Here is a 17,130-nt window from a genome sequence, read left to right as displayed (position 1 = left end):
AAGTTCTTTCTGCAAAAGTAGTTTACGATTGTCAACTCCTTCTCTTCGTGGGACACATTCAAGAACAATGAATTGCAGTTGTGCAATGGTATGGTGGAATTCCTGGAAATGTGTGGCAATGTTGGATTTCTCTTGTTTAGTACGTATGTTGGACTTATGTTCGTTGATACGAACCTTGACTTTTCTTTCAGTTTTGCCAACATATAGTTTGCCACATGGGCATTTTAGGGCATAAATGAGGTTCATAGAGTCACATGTTGCGTTTACTCGTAATTTGATAGAGGTCCCTTTCATTGGATGTTTAATTTGATCTCCTCTCATTAGACAATTACAGTTGTTACAATTGTGACATGGTTGGGTTCCTTTGAATTTTTGTTGAACAATGGGTGGTGAGGAGAGAATTTCTTTAATGTTCTTACCTCGCGTGTGAGCGAACAGCGGAGGGCTATCAAAGATATTCCGAAAGTTTGGTTCCATTTGGAGAATGGGCCAATGGTTTAAAATGATTTTTTTGAATCTGTTGGTAGCTGTAGAGAATTTGGAGACAAGAACCATGCGTTGAGCAGGAGGTTTAATGTTCTTGACTAGACTTTGTGGTCTAGTGACGTTGGCAACACGTGTTTCGGCTTCATTGATAATTGCTTGGGGATATCCTCTATCTAGGAACCGTTGGTGCATTTCCTTGATGCGATGAGTGTAGGTGTCTTGTTCAGAGACAATACGTTTAATGCGCAACATTTGTGAGTAGGGCAGGTGTTTTTTAAGAGACCCTTGGTGGAAGCTCTGATAATGAAGTGTGTTTTTGCGGTCGGTGACTTTTCGATGCAAGTCAGTGATGATTTCCTGGTTGTGAATTTTAACCTGTACATCCAGGAAAGGGATTTCTGTGCTGCTTGTTTCCCACGATAGAAAAATTCGTGGATCCTTGGTGTTAAGGTCCGTAAGAGCTGCGATGAGTTCTTCCTGTGGATGCGCCCATATGAAAAAAAGATCGTCTATGTATCTTACATACATTTTCAGTTTGCCATGAAATTTGGGGTTCTCATATATGTAGCTTTTCTCAAAGTTCTCCATGTAGATATTCGCGTATGTTGGAGCCGCGCAGTTTCCCATGGCCATTCCTGTAAGTTGAAGGTACCATTTGTCATTTTCTTGAAAATAGCTATGGTAAAGCGTGTAGATCATCAACTCCATCAAGAATGTTTGCATTTGAGGGTTAATGTCACTTATAAGTAAGGCCTGTTCCACTGCTTCGATGCCTCCCTGGTGGGGTATGGAGGTGTATAATGACCTGACATCGGCTGTACATAGAATCAGTGGTTCATTGTCAATGATGTCAACTGAAGCGAGCTTATTGAGAAATTCAGTAGTGTCTTTTATATAGCTTTGTGCTTTAATGACCAAAGGTTGCAAATATCTGTCGAGATATTTGCCAGTTGGTTCATGAATCGATCCTTTTGTGGAGACGATGGGCCGAAAAGGTGGGTCACGGAGATTCTTGTGGATTTTAGGGCTCATGAAGATTTTAGGACTTCTAGGATATTCTGTAATTAGGTATTTTTTAGTGCGGTCTTCAATTGTCCCTAATTGGTGCGCCCGGTTAATGATGTTCAATAGCGAGTCCTGGAACTCCTTAGTGGGATTGTTCTGAAGTTCCATGTAGGTGTCTGGATCTTGAATATGTTCACATAGACGTTGTGCGTACATGGTTGTGTTCATTATCACAAGCGCTCCGCCTTTATCGGCTTTGGCACATCGGATGTTGGGATTATTAGCTAAAGTCTTTAAGGTGTCTAGATCTTTCTGTGAAGTATTTCGACGTTTACTGAAATTTCCAAAATTCACTTTTGCAAGGTCATTTTTAACTAGCTTCTCAAACAGATCGATGCTTTTGTGGCTTTGAGGGGCTAGGTAGTTGCTAGACGGGCGTAGGCCCATGAGTTGATCTGTTTTGATGTCAGTAGTAGGAGGTACGATGTTCTTGAAGAAGTGTCGTAGCCTTAGTTTCCTGGTAAGCTTGAAAGTGCTTACTTCCAACTCAAGTAGATTGGTGTGGGTGACTGGAACAAAAGAAGTACCCTTCTCGAGGAGGTTCATTTGATGTTCGGGGTGTCTGTGTCAGAAATGTTAATGACTAAGTTGGTTTTTTGGGCTTCGGATCCTTCTTGGTTACAGTGCTTCGTGTGTTCGGAGGGCTTCTTTCCAAATCTTTTCTTCTTGCTCCTCCGGGGTCTGTGATTGTGTCTGGGCCTAATCCTAAAAAATGAACGGCGTTGGGTTGTTCTGCTTCAGTGGTAGAGAAAGATGCCTGATCATGAGTGGGTGGACGAACTGTGGATGTCATGGTAGATGTTTTTTGTGGTGGACGCTGAGATGTATCACTCCCTGAAGAGGAAGTGTCTGTTTGGGTGTTGTAGGGTTTGTTGCTTCATATAAGCTACATATATGAGAACCCCAAATTTCATGGCAAACTGAAAATGTATGTAAGATACATAGACGATCTTTTTTTCATATGGGCGCATCCACAGGAAGAACTCATCGCAGCTCTTACGGACCTTAACACCAAGGATCCACGAATTTTTCTATCGTGGGAAACAAGCAGCACAGAAATCCCTTTCCTGGATGTACAGGTTAAAATTCACAACCAGGAAATCATCACTGACTTGCATCGAAAAGTCACCGACCGCAACAACACACTTCATTATCAGAGCTTCCACCAAGGGTCTCTTAAAAAACACCTGCCCTACTCACAAATGTTGCGCATTAAACGTATTGTCTCTGAACAAGACACCTACACTCATCGCATCAAGGAAATGCACCAACGGTTCCTAGATAGAGGATATCCCCAAGCAATTATCAATGAAGCCGAAACACGTGTTGCCAACGTCACTAGACCACAAAGTCTAGTCAAGAACATTAAACCTCCTGCTCAACGCATGGTTCTTGTCTCCAAATTCTCTACAGCTACCAACAGATTCAAAAAAATCATTTTAAACCATTGGCCCATTCTCCAAATGGAACCAGACTTTCGGAATATCTTTTTTTTTTTTTTTCTTTCAAAAACCTTTATTGACATTGCACAGGTACAATCAAAATTCGGCATACGAGACAGTGAATCAAAGGTACAGAGGTAGTACATTCAAACAATGTAAATCAGGATCTAAGCCATGGTACCCCTCACAATATCGATGTACAAATCAGGAGAGCCGAATAAAACATGTTCACAGGATCAGAAAGGTTGCATTTTTTCTTTTTTGAAAGGAGGAAAAACAGGATCGGATCGCACATCATTAAACATCGCCAACACTAAGGTAGTACTGTTAACAGGATATGCACGGCCGGACCATCATAGGCAGGGCATACATAACGAAACGGATAATCAGGATAATCAACAAACAGGTCAGACCCCCGCCCAAACAATACCCGCCCGCTATCAAATTGAGCAGTAGAACAGAGACCCCCGTACCGAACCCGGGAGGCACCCAGAGATGTGCAGGAAACCCGACCCCGAAAAGGGAAAAAAGAGGGAAAAAAAGGGGAGAAAAACCAAGAGAACAACATGAAAAAAAGGCCATGGAACTAAAAGGGAAAAAACAAAACCCCACCTCCACCCCCCCACCCTGCACCACTGCACATGGCCACGGCCCACCCCCCAGCAGCGTGCCTGTCGCCCAAAGCTAAACCCGAAATATAGAAGGAAAGAGGCAAGAGGAAAGAGAAAAACAATATCCAACACAAAGAAAGGGAAAGAAAAGGGAAAAGAAGAAAAAAGGAATCGAAAACCCCACAGAAGGGGAAGAAAGCTAAGGGGGGGCCCTCCAAGGGACCCGACCCTCTCTCCCGAATCCCGCATCCCTGCAATAATACCTTTCCAAACTTTGAGATACAGAAACCATACGCAGGGACACGATCGATTAAATAGCCCACCCTCGCAAGCTTATCAAACAATACGCAAGACTCTCCATACCAGGGGAAAGGGCGCCAAGCGTCATTGTCGTACATACAATTCGTCGGCCTGAATAGAAACAGGGCAGAAAGTTTCAAGCAGGAAAAAAAAAACAGGTGGAGCAGCATAACAAATGAACGTGTCAACACCAAAGGAACCGAATTCCCTGCAATGGTACAAGAAGCAGCAGTGTCCGGGGTGTCGCCGCCATTTTGCGCCGTTCTTCCTCGATGGTACAGATCGAATAGAGCTGGAGATGACGGGTCAGAAGGAAAGTACGAACGGGGGCACCCAGTTCAGACCAGGAGAAACCAAAGTCTCGTAAAAGCACAAGGGGCGACCCATCGACTGCCAGCAATTGCCATCCACGAGGCCATATACGAAATATTCAAACTGTAGCGAGCTGTCCAGGAGTGTCAAAAGGAAGCACGGCCATACTGCAGCCGCCATGAAGTTACATCTCGTACTTGCCATCACCCCATCCCAGGGGATAGCAAGAGTAGTCTTGCAGCAGTAATGGAAAAAGCAAGTGATGGCGCACGAGTAAACACCAGGTAGAAACAGCCAGAACAGCCTCACGCCATCACCAGGATAGGAAGAGACGGCCCTTCAAGGATAGTTGTCCGCCCTCACTCAGCATCCCACACACCCGGCCGCCGTAATAACAAAGGAGAGTCGCCATTTTCCAGGATGCACCATCACCATGCAGCACAGCGAGACGAAAAATCGCCAGCCCCCATAAGATTCAAGATTCAGCGACGTCCAGTCACTGCGTAGCGTAGGAGAACAGGCACCCCCTCCACAGAGAATCATTCACAGACCCCCCCAGCAGGAAAGCGACACGGCAATATCATGTCCACTGGCACAAATAAGCCGGGATGTGTAGCACAGTCCAGAACACTCAGGCATATAATGCGCCTCAAAGGCGGCAAAGCGCTGTTACCTTAGACCGGCTGCCGAGGAAGTGCTGGGGGGGGGGGAGGGGGGCGAAGCATCCAACACAGAGAAGCTGCGCCACGCATCTAGTAGAGGGCTCCGGCGGTGTAGGGAGACTCCCTCAGCACAGTGGTGGAGGAGCGCCGTCTCACGGGAGAACATGGCTGTCAGGATGAAGCCAGCAGCCGGGTGCACAGCCACGCGAGGTCCCGGTCTCCGGCAGCAGACGGGCCGCCCAGAGCAAATGGGGATATCTTGATCCCGGAGAGTCCAAATTTCACAGCAGCCGGGCGCCCCATCGCAGCGTCTCCTCCGACATACGAACGCGCCGTCCAAGCGCGGGGCGGGTAGCCAGAACTGGAGGCGAAGGGAGAAGGTCGGCGGAGCCGGGACCCCGTGCGGCCATCTTGGTCGCCGGCCCGGCTCCGCCCCCGGAATATCTTTGATAGCCCTCCGCTGTTCGCTCACACGCGAGGTAAGAACATTAAAGAAATTCTCTCCTCACCACCCGTTGTTCAACAAAAATTCAAAGGAACCCAACCATGTCACAATTGTAACAACTGTAATTGTCTAATGAGAGGAGATCAAATTAAACATCCAATGAAAGGGACCCCTATCAAATTACGAGTAAACGCAACATGTGACTCTATGAACCTCATTTATGCCCTAAAATGCCCATGTGGCAAACTATATGTTGGCAAAACTGAAAGAAAAGTCAAGGTTCGTATCAACGAACATAAGTCCAACATACGTACTAAACAAGAGAAATCCAACATTGCCACACATTTCCAGGAATTCCACCATACCATTGCACAACTGCAATTCATTGTTCTTGAATGTGTCCCACGAAGAGAAGGAGTTGACAATCGTAAACTACTTTTGCAGAAAGAACTTGAATGGACTTTTCGTTTACATACTCTTAAGCCCCAAGGATTAAACGATCGTGTAGAATATAGTTGTTACCTGTAATTTACCATTGTTTACTTTTTTGCATTGCTCTCTATTCTAACCTCTCTATTTTATCCTTATTGTACCTTACATTTCTCTTACTTTTCATCGTATCAGCCCTTTCTAGTCCCTCATCAGTTTCCTTCTTTCCCCTATCTAAGATGGCCACTACCCACGAACCTTTTAGTCCGTTTTTTATGTTTGCACCTATGTATTTATCTTTTGATTCACCACACCGCATCTTCAGACCGTCGCGTTATCTTTGCTGACCGCCACGGCGCTAATCACCGAGTAAGTATTGAATCCTTCACAGTCCGCTTTGGATATCATAGCGAGCTTGTATACCTTTCACGTTTTTACCCGACAGTTAATCCTCGTACTCACATGCGCTTGCCGCGTATGTGCACTGTAATGATTCACGCTGTATTAAGCACGTTTATTTTCATTTTTTCATCACGTTTATTTGACTCCCACGTCATCTCGCCTATTGATCGGCACTCGCTAACTATTTAACTGGCCCACATTGACCCTCCCATTTTAACTCTTGACCCTGACCCGGGCTCATTTTCCTTCTTTCCAGCCTCTCCTTGACAAAGGGCGTACAGCCCGAAATGCATCGGAGAACTATGGTTGTTATCGTACTGATATGCTGTTAATATCTACAAACCAACGAAATGGAGCAACAAAACTCCATAATATTTGAAATATGTTTGGAATAAATCCAAGTTTTGGAAAACACACAGAGTCATTTCTATGAACGTCCTGGAGTGCCTCCATGAGGGGATGTAAATGCAAATTCTTTGCTTACACCACTTTATTGATACTTTATGGTGTGTGACGGCCACACCACCCTCGAGTGCACCCTCCCTGAACAAACCTCTAATCAACATTGATAAAAAGTGCTGTGCACCTACCGCTTACCTCATGGGAACAGCCCAGCCTGAACTGCCAAGCCAGGTCTTCCCTGGAACAGAAGCAAGCATCCTGGGCCCAGTTTCGGGACATCATCTCACATCAGCTAGGCTAGCTTGAATCCAGTGGCGCAGTGAGCACAGGACCCTCTGGTTTCATTTTTTATGATTGCCATATGGCTGGGTCCAAACTGAGTGGTGTGGTGAGCAACAGAATGATGGATTAAACCAAGATCTGTGTGACTGGGGGTGAATGTTTGCATTGTTCAGCATTCCGTCCATCAATTTTTCCTTTTGCAAAGTCAAACTACGCATCAAGGAACTCAGGAGCAACATCAGATGTGGAAAAGCGACCATTCAGATGAGTAGCCATTTCCTCACTTCAAAACACACTACAAATGACCTTGAATGGGTTATTCTATAAACGTTAGAAACCATCAATAATTATGCAGAACGCATACTATTCGAAAAAGAACAACGCTGGGTATACCGCCTCACGACTTTCGACCAGGGGATGAATGACAACATTCCTTGGCTATCTTTAAAACTGATAGATGCAACAACAAAAATACACAGAGGCCAAAACAGAGAGCCCTCCCACTAGGCAACACTTAGGCATCTCTGCTTCAGAGAATCAAAATACCACCAATAGGTCGATACACCAGGGCCACACGAAATGACACTCCCCCTTCACAAATTGATAAGTCGCTCCATAAGTGACCCTTGAGAAGTTATAGTGCCTTAACTATAAGAGAACAATGACGACACCCTTATCAACTGAATAGATGCAAATGTTCAGATATAATACAAGAAACCTGAGCAACTCCACTGTCTTGAAAACTGTCTCTCTATTTGATACAACAATCGGGAGATTTATAATAAGCATCTGTCGAGACACCGGTATCGATTTATTAGCATTAAGACCAATTTTCAAGATTAACACTGATGGACACACTGCCGTAACTCAAATAATGAGCTCTCTTTTACCTTAAAATTTCATTTACAAACTTTGCCTTTTTGTTTTTTAGTTTTTAGTTCTACTACGAACTTTTCCTGTTACCATGTATCCAAATAGTTACAAACAGCTGTTAGGAATATTTCTGCAGTCTCTACCCTTGACCTGTGACGGAACGGGGAAATGATCTTTTCCACATCAAACATTACCATCAATTAAAGCCATTGATATAAATTCGGAAAACAGAGGAGAGCAGCATTGTCTGTGGAGTCAGCTCCTACAAGAAGGTAAGCTGAGATTTCTCTAGCTCACAATAACCCTTCCAACAACGACCCCGCCCCTTCGACGGCACGTCCGTACCATTCGGGTATTGCCGACGACTAAATCCTTTGCATCCACTTTGTTTTTCATAGGACCTCAACCTCGCCTGCTTCCTACAGAGGATTCAGTACCTCCCTATAAGGTATTTTCGATATTCATCATAAATAATGCCTCTATAAAAGATCATAATTTTTTTAACTGTAGGTCATCCTATCAGGCCAAATTTAACCGTATGTTTGACCTATCTTCACCAATTTCCTGATTTCTTAATATCAACAACATATCTGAAATCAGTGTTGAAAAAAAAGTATCAAATCATTCATATAAATCATGCTGTCTCTCCATCGTTTTTTTCCCCACAAAAATACTCATAGCAGTTATGATAGAGACTTCATCTTCTATATATCATAGTGCCCTGTTTTTAATAGTCTATTGTCTTTATTATCTAGAGGAAAAGTATCTCTCCCAATTTCTAAAGAGTAAACTGGGGCACCACATTCGGAATTTCCCACACAATGTACATATCACAATGTTATGTTTTTTTTGCCTATCTGTTTTCTTTGCTCTTACTCTCTTCTCTGTCATAGAAAAAAGGCTGCTCCTATGTTCAGGAGCAATCTTGCACACTGACGAAGAAGAGTAAGTGAACCCACTTACCCTCACAACTGTTGAAGTATTTAGGATAAATGATAGTTGTTGCTCGCTTTTTGGTCCTGACAAAGGCTGCTTGACTCAACCGAGCACTCCGGCCGAAACCTGTTGACCTTTCACCATGTGTGGTGGACCAGTAACAAATCCACCTAAGCACCACCAAATTTTAAATCATACCCCTATCATGGTCATTAAAGTTCACTATACAGGATAACAGGTATTTTTAAATAACTTTTTCACGACTGACACTATTCAGTCTCCATCAGGGTGGAGGATGGTATACTCAAGTGGTAACAACCCGATGATGAAACTATACACCTGACCACACGAGCAGAGAAAAAATATACAGCGCACTGTGACTGTGTGGTTGAGGATCTCAGATACAATTTCCTTGAGACTCTGGTTGGAAGACATTAGTGATTCTTTCCCCTCTGATTAAACGATAGTGATTCTGGAAGCTGAATGAATCTCTACTTCTCCCTTCCGCAAATTATAATTTGCAGTCTGCAGACCATTCAGAACTCAGCCACCAGACTCATCCTCAACCTTCCCAAACGGACTCACATCACTCCTCACCTTAAGAAACTTCACTTGCTCCCCATACACAAGAGATGCAAATTCAAGATTCTGAATCGCGATTGCAAAGCTCTGCACTACCAAGGACCAGCATTCATCACCCACCACATGAGCTTCCACCAACCCTCCAGACTCCTGCGATCTGTCTGTCTCGCCCTCGTTCGCACCCCCCTCATCCTCTGAAGCAACAGTGGAGGACGCTCCTTCTCCTACCTCACGGCGAAGGCCTAGAATAGCCTCCCCCTCCATCTGCGGACTTCACCCTCTCTTCAGGAGTTCAGAAGATGACTCAAGACCTGGCTATTCAACTGAGGTCACCCAAGCAGCCTGGAGCTCAGCACCTCGATACCCTTGTGGGTGATTAGCCTCGCTATACAAATCCTACTTGATTGATTGGTTGACTCAGGTTTGCTGTGTATAAGTTAAACAGGACGGTGCCCTGCTTCAATCTATGTTTTTTGGAATTCATTCAGTTGTTCTCATGGCACACTCCTTTTGCAAATTACTGATTTTTACAGTGCTAAAGTTGAGGTGGCCCATTTCCCTGCAGGGTATTGACTTCACGGTGGAACATCGTCCTGGCATAGACCACGCCAATGCTGACGGTCTGTCCAGGTTTTTCCGCCTTAGTGATGAGGAACTCTCTGGGGTAGGGTAGTTCTCCCCACATTTCAGCTGGAGGGGACACGTGTTAGACCTGGCACCTTGGCGTGAGTCTCCCTTCCACTTTTTGCTGATGTGCCTCAGATGTTTTGCTGGTGTTAGCTGCTCAGGGCACTGCGCCACGGCCAATCCGTGCCGCAGTGCAAGTGCTCCCAATATAAAGTGTACCTGTAATTGATCTCCATGATTGGCTCATTGGATTTACTGTCAGTCCCCAGTAAAGTGCACCAGGAGTGCCAGGGCTTGTAAATACCAATACTGCTAGTGGGCCTGCAGCGCTGGTTGCGCCACCCACAGAAGCAGCCTTTTAAAATGTGTCTAGGGTCTGCCACTGCAGAACCTGCGTGCAGTCTGGTACTGTCATGCTGGCTGGGCAAGTGCACACACTTGCCAGCCTCTAAACCTTCCCTTAACTTCATATTAGTCACCCCTATGGTAGGCCCAAGGGCAGGGTGCATTGTAAGCTTAAGGTAGGACAAGCCCTGATGTGTGTGGCATGTCCTAATAGTGAAATACAGCCAATTTCATTTTTCACTATTGTAAGGCTACCTGTTCTCATAGGCCAAGATGGGCTGCTGGAATTATTACACTCTATAATCCCAGCAGGCTCAGGGAACATGGTAGAAAATAAAGTTTAGTATGCCTGAACTCAGAATAATAAAATACTTCTTTTAGTAAAGTTTATTTTAATATCCTGTTTTTGCAAATGCTACTTTTAGAAAGTTAGCATTTGCTTGCCTAACCATTTCAGCCCGCCTCTGCTCCTATGTGTATCTGCTGTCTGGGTTCTGTGAGTGACAGGGCTATGGATGACAGGTGGTGAATACGGGGATTACACCAGGATGGGTGAAGGGAGTGCCCCTTGACTCTGAATAGGGCTGTGCTCTGCCACCACAATGCTGGCTCTGACCCCTGGGGAGCGACTGATGACTCTGCCCTGCATCTGGCCCAGGAAGAGGAAAGACTGTCAACAGAGTACTCCTGGACTGTACTTGTCACCACAATGCCGGCTCCACCTCCTGCGGAGCGGCTGATGTCCCTGCCCTGCTCACTGAAAGGAGAAACCAGAGCCTGCAAAACACAGTGCTCAGAGACTGACTGGATTAGGCAAAGACCCCCTGGCCAGCAAGAACAAAAGAAATGTCCTATAAAAGAAGGAGCCCTGCTCCTAACAAATCAGATCCTGTTGACGCCAAGAAGAAACTCTGCCTGAAGAGAAGGACCTGGGAACGCTGCATGGAGGACTACTGTCTCTAATCCTAAGAGACTGGCCTGTGGTGGGTGACTTGCTGCATGAAGGAGAAAAGGCAAAGACTGAAAGAGACTTTACTTTATTTTCAACTTGTGCATTTTACTTGAGAAGATCTCCAAGGGCTTGCTGGTGAACTTGCCCCCTGAACTGCGCCCCAGGAACAGTGGGCGCTACCCCCTCTAAAGAAGGAAGCTGCTGCTGGTGTGATCCTCCCTATCAGCACTGATCCTGGAGACACGAGTGCACCTGGGAAGTCGCCCCGCACTCGGAGCGCCTGGTCTAAGCACCGTGAACCTGTGGCCACCGAGCTGCACGAACGCACAGCAAAGACTGGTGGCCCCCGTGCTCTCCCCTCCAAGGCATCCCGCACTCTGAAGCGCCTGTGCCCCCACCGGGTCCAAGCACCGTGAACCTGTGGCCCCCGAGCTGCACGAACGCACTGCAAAGACTGGTGGCACCCGTACTCGCCCCTCCGAGGAAGAGGCCCTGATCGCAGCATACCGCTGCTGGGATTATTTCCACACACTGCTCCCCTCTTCAGGACGCAGCCCCTGCCTATAAGCCTGTGTCCCCTGAACACCGCCAACCTCGAGATAATTGGTCCCGTGGTCTCCGCGCCGCGTCACCCTCCTGGAAGGCACCGCAGCGAGGGACGTCTGCCTGGCATCGACCGCACCGAAGCTTTAAGGACACGAAGGTATTGTGTGCTCCGAATTGTATGCCCATCCTGACTGTCCGCTTCTACGTTTTACAAGACACTGTGCGCATCGTAATAATTAATTGAACGGAGCCTGAAGTGTGCGCTGAGAATTGTGCTTTTCCTTGGTAGCGCGAGCGTACTCTGAGAGCTTGTGCGCACCGTACCCTGCTAGTACGCCTCGCACTGCCAGCTCTGACTGTCCACGTCTATTTGTAAATCACAACTGTACGCTGGTGGTGCGCTTCGTTTTTTAACATAGACTGTGCTCCTCTGAGACTGGTATGCCTCGTTATGCGCTGAGAGTTGTGCGTGGCGTACTACTCTCACCTGTACGCCTCCTACCCGGCAAAGAAGGAAGCATACACGTAGAACTGTGTGCCTCGCACCCCTTGGCACCAATTGACCTATCCGCTGCGTACCCTGCCATTGAGGAGACCTGTGCGCTTGTGTGAGCTGGGAGCTGGACGTAGAGTACGCCTGCATCGGAGATAGTGTACGTCTCATACTCCTGAGTTCACAGTGTTCGCGTCGTACGCCGGCTCACGCGAGACGCGTGAGGTTTAGTAGGGCTCGTCCCGAAAGTCGTACGAGACGTACCAAGAGCGCTACGAAGCGCACAGACTCCCAAAGAAGTGAGAACGCGTTTAGAATTACCTTTAAAGAACTGAATTTGACCATTAAGAACTGTGGCAACCTTTTTAAATTACTGGAACCATTTTGAAGCCTGTATTTTTAAAGCCTACTTGCAGATTTTTATAAAAGAGTTATATTTTTACAGAAATCCTGTATTGTGTCATTGTGTGGTGGGCTAATGATTTATTGTGTGTGATATTGCAAATGCTTAGCTACTTGTACTCTAGAGATTAACCTTGACTGCTTGCGCCACACTACCCAGAGGGTGAGCAGGGGTTATTTCTTGAGGGGAATCATGTGCCCTGACTTAGAGGAGAGGGTCCCTGCTTGTCACAAGAGGATACTTGCGCCAACCAGAGACCCCCAATTCTAACATTGGACGCAGCGGTGAGGATCACGAATTTGCATTTGCAGTGTCCATACAGTGATTATTGACCATTGCACAGTGATTACAGTCCAGTAACTTAGCCACAGACTTTTTAATGTTTTTTGCTTTGCTAGAAGAAGATCATTTTTGTTTAAAGCCATGCCTGGCACCAACAGCGTGGAGAGGGCAGTATCTGAAGCCTCTGATCTGTTGGAGATAGAATGAGATGTGTCAAAACTGGACGCCTACAAGAAAGCTGAGCTAATTTCCTTTGTCAAGAAATACAAGGTTCCGCATGTGGGGTGCAAAATCAAGGAGTAGGTCTCCAAAATGCTTGCTCTTGGGGTGGTTAAGTCCTCCAGCAGTCCTTGGGCCAGCCCAGTGGTCTTGGTCCCAAAGGCTGCAGCGCCGGGAGCCACACCTGGACTACAGAGGACTCAATTCAGTCACCAAGACTGACGCGCACCCCATCCCCAGAGCTGATGAGCTCATTGATCGGCTAGGGGCTGCCCGGTTCCTCAGCACGTTTGATTTAACGTCTGGGTACTAGCAGATCGCCTTAACCGATGGGGCCAAAGAGAGGTCAGCATTCTCCACACCAGATGGGCATTTCCAGTACCGGGTTATGCCATTTGGGATGAAGAATGCCCCTGCCACCTTCCAGAGATTGGTCAACCAGGTGTTGGCTGGACTGGCTGAGTTCAGCGCAGCCTACCTGGATGACATTGCAGTGTTCAGTAGCACATGGGAAAAACACTTGCAACACCTATGGGAAGTGTTGATGGCACTGCGCAAGGCAGGCCTCACGATCAAGGCAAGCAAGTGTCAGATCGGGCAGGGCTCAGTGGTGTACTTGGGACACCAAGTGGGGAGTGGCAAGGTGGTGCCCCTACAACCCAAGATTGAGACCATCCTGGCTTGGGACCCCCCAAGACCCAAACTGCAGTGAGAGCCTTCCTGGGTCTCACAGGGTACTACAGGAGGTTTGTCAAGGGGTATGGCAGCATTGATGCACCCTTGACAGAGCTGACTTCCAAGAAGCAGCCAAGGAATGTGATCTGGACGGACACCTGTCAGAAGGCTTTTGACACCCTGAAAACTGCCATGTGCACGGCGCCCGTGCTCCTGGCTCCTGATTGCTCCAAGGAATTTCTAGTGCAAACAGACACTTCAGAGCATGGTGTAGGGGCTGTTCTATCACAAATGACTTAGGAGGTCTGGGACCAACCTGTAGCCTTCATCAGTAGGAGGTTACTTCCACGGGAACAAAGGTGGAGTGCAATTGTGCGAGAAGCATTTGCTGTGGTCTGGGCACTGAAGAAGCTAAGACCCTACTTGTTTGGGTCTCACTTCCGGGTTCAGACAGACCACAGGCCCCTCAGATGGTTGATGCAAATGAGGGGTGAGAGCCCAAAGCTGTTGAGGTGGTCCATTTCCCTGCAGGGTATGGACTTCACGGTGGACCATCCTCCTGGCATAGACCACGCCAATGCTGATGGTCTGTCCAGGTTTTCCGCCTTAGTGATGAGGAACTCCCTGGGGTAGGGTAGTTCTCCCCACATTTCAGCTGGAGGGGACACGTGTTAGACCTGGCACCTTGGCGTGAGTCTCCCTTCCACTTTTTGCTGATGTGCCTCAGATGTTTTGCTGGTGTTAGCTGCTCAGGGCACTGCGCCACGGCCAATCCGTGCCGCAGTGCAAGTGCTCCCAATATAAAGTGTACCTGTAATTGATCTCCATGATTGGCTCATTGGATTTACTGTCATCCCCAGTAAAGTGCACCAGGAGTGCCAGGGCTTGTAAATACCAATACTGCTAGTGGGCCTGCAGCGCTGGTTGCGCCACCCACAGAAGCAGCCTTTTAAAATGTGTCTAGGGTCTGCCACTGCAGAACCTGCGTGCAGTCTGGTACTGTCAGGCTGGCTGGGCAAGTGCACACACTTGCCAGCCTCTAAACCTTCCCTTAACTTCATATTAGTCACCCCTATGGTAGGCCCAAGGGCAGGGTGCATTGTAAGCTTAAGGTAGGACAAGCCCTGATGTGTGTGGCATGTCCTAATACTGGAATACAGCCAATTTCGTTTTTCACTATTGTAAGGCTACCTGTTCTCATAGGCCAAGATGGGCTGCTGGAATTATTACACTCTATAATCCCAGCAGGCTCAGGAAACATGGTAGAAAATAAAGTTTAGTATGCCTGAACTCAGAATAATAAAATACTTCTTTTAGTAAAGTTTATTTTAATATCCTGTGTTTGCAAATGCTACTTTTAGAAAGTTAGCATTTGCTTGCCTAACCATTTCAGCCCGCCTCTGCTCTTATGTGTATTTGCTGTCTGGGTTCTGTGAGTGACAGGGCTAGGGATGACAGGTGGTGAATAGGGGGATTACACCAGGATGGGTGAGGGAGTGCCCCTTGACTCTGAATAGGGCTGTGCTCTGCCACCACAATGCTGGCTCCGCCCCCTGGGGAGCGATTGATGACTCTGCCCTGCACCTGGCCCAGGAAGAGGGAAGACTGTCAACAGAGTACTCCTGGACTGTACTTGTCACCACAATGCCGGCTCCACCTCCTGCGGAGCGGCTGATGTCCCTGCCCTGCTCACTGAAAGGAGAAACAAGAGCCTGCAAAACACAGTGCTCAGAGACTGACTGGATTAGGCAAAGGCCCCCCTGGCCAGCGAGAACAAAAGAAATGTCCTATAAAAGAAGGAGCCCTGCTCCTAACAAATCAGATCCTGTTGACGCCAAGAAGAAACTCTGCCTGAAGAGAAGGACCTGGGAACGCTGTATGGAGGACTACTGTCTCTAATCCTGAGAGACTGGCCTGTGGTGGGTGCCTTGCTGCATGAAGGAGAAAAGGCAAAGACTGAAAGAGACTTTACTTTATTTTCAACTTGTGCATTTTACTTGAGAAGATCTCCAAGGGCTTGCTGGTGAACTTGCCCCCTGAACTGCGCCCCAGGAACAGTGGGTGCTACCCCCCCCCTAAAGAAGGAAGCTGCTGCTGGTGTGATCCTCCCTATCAGCACTGATCCTGGAGACCCGAGTGCACCTGGGAAGTCGTCCCGCACTCTGAGCGCCTGGTCTAAGCACCGTGAACCTGTGGCCACCGAGCTGCACGAACGCACAGCAAAGACTGGTGACCCTCGTGCTCGCCCCTCCAAGGCATCCCGCACTCTGAAGCGCCTGTGCCCCCACCGGGTCCAAGCACCGTGAACCTGTGGCCCCCGAGCTGCACGAACGCACAGCAAAGACTGGTGGCACCCGTACTCGCCCCTCCGAGGAAGAGGCCCTGATCGCAGCATACCGCTGCTGGGATTATTTCCACACACTGCTCCCCTCTTCAGGACGCAGCCCCTGCCTATAAGCCTGTGTCCCCTGAACACCGCCAACCTCGAGATAAGTGGTCCCGTGGTCTCCGCGCCGCGTCACCCTCCTAGAAGGCACCGCAACGAGGAACATCTGCCTGGCATCGGCCGCACCGAAGCTTGACGGACACGAAGGTATTGTGTGCTCCGAATTGTATACCCATCCTGAATGTCCGCTTCTACGTTTTACAAGACACTGTGCGCATCGTAATAATTAATTGAACTGAGCCTGAAGTGTGCGCTGAGAATTGTGCTTTTCCCTGGTAGCGGGAGCGTACTCTGAGAGCTTGTGCACACCGTACCCTGCTAGTACGCCCCTCACTGCCAGCTCTGACTGTCCGTGTCTATTTGTAAATCAGAACTGTACGCTGGTGGTGCGCTTCGTTTTTTAACATAGACTGTGCTCCTCTGAGGCTGGTACGCCTCGTTATGCGCTGAGAGTTGTGCGTGGCGTACTACTCTCACCTGTACGCCTCATACCCAGCAAAGAAGGAAGCATACACGTAGAACTGTGTGCCTCGCACCCCTTGGCACCAATTGACCTATGCGCTGCGTTCCCTGCCATTGAGGAGACCTGTGCGCTTTTGTGAGCTGGGAGCTGGACGTAGAGTACGCCTGCATCGGAGATAGCGTACGTCTCGTACTCCTCAGTTCACAGTGTTCGCGTCATACGCCAGCTCACGCGATAAGCGCAAGGTATAGTAGGGCTCGTCCCGAAAATCGTACAAAACGTACCAAGAGCGCTACGAAGCGCACAGACCCCCAAAGAAGTGAGAAAGCGTTCAGAATTACCTTTAAAGAACTGAATTTGACCATTAAGAACTGTGGCAACCTTTTAAAGTTACTGGAACCATTTTGAAGCCTGTAGTTTTTGAAGCCTATTTGCAGATTTATATAAAAG

At 47.7% G+C, this 17,130-nt stretch overlaps 1 protein-coding gene across 2 annotated transcripts in view; it reads right to left on the bottom strand.

The window, feature by feature from the left end:
* CPAMD8 (C3 and PZP like alpha-2-macroglobulin domain containing 8) overlaps positions 1 to 17,130 on the bottom strand; it is a 1,183,022-nt gene that overhangs the window by 516,815 nt on the left and 649,077 nt on the right. The window lies entirely within an intron of this gene.

This window comes from Lissotriton helveticus, chromosome 12, assembly GCF_964261635.1.
Source record: "Lissotriton helveticus chromosome 12, aLisHel1.1, whole genome shotgun sequence".
In the NCBI taxonomy this organism is placed as follows: Eukaryota; Metazoa; Chordata; class Amphibia; order Caudata; family Salamandridae; genus Lissotriton; species Lissotriton helveticus.
The sequence above is the reverse complement of the archived record's forward strand: the minus strand, read 5'-3'. Positions and strand labels throughout refer to the sequence as shown.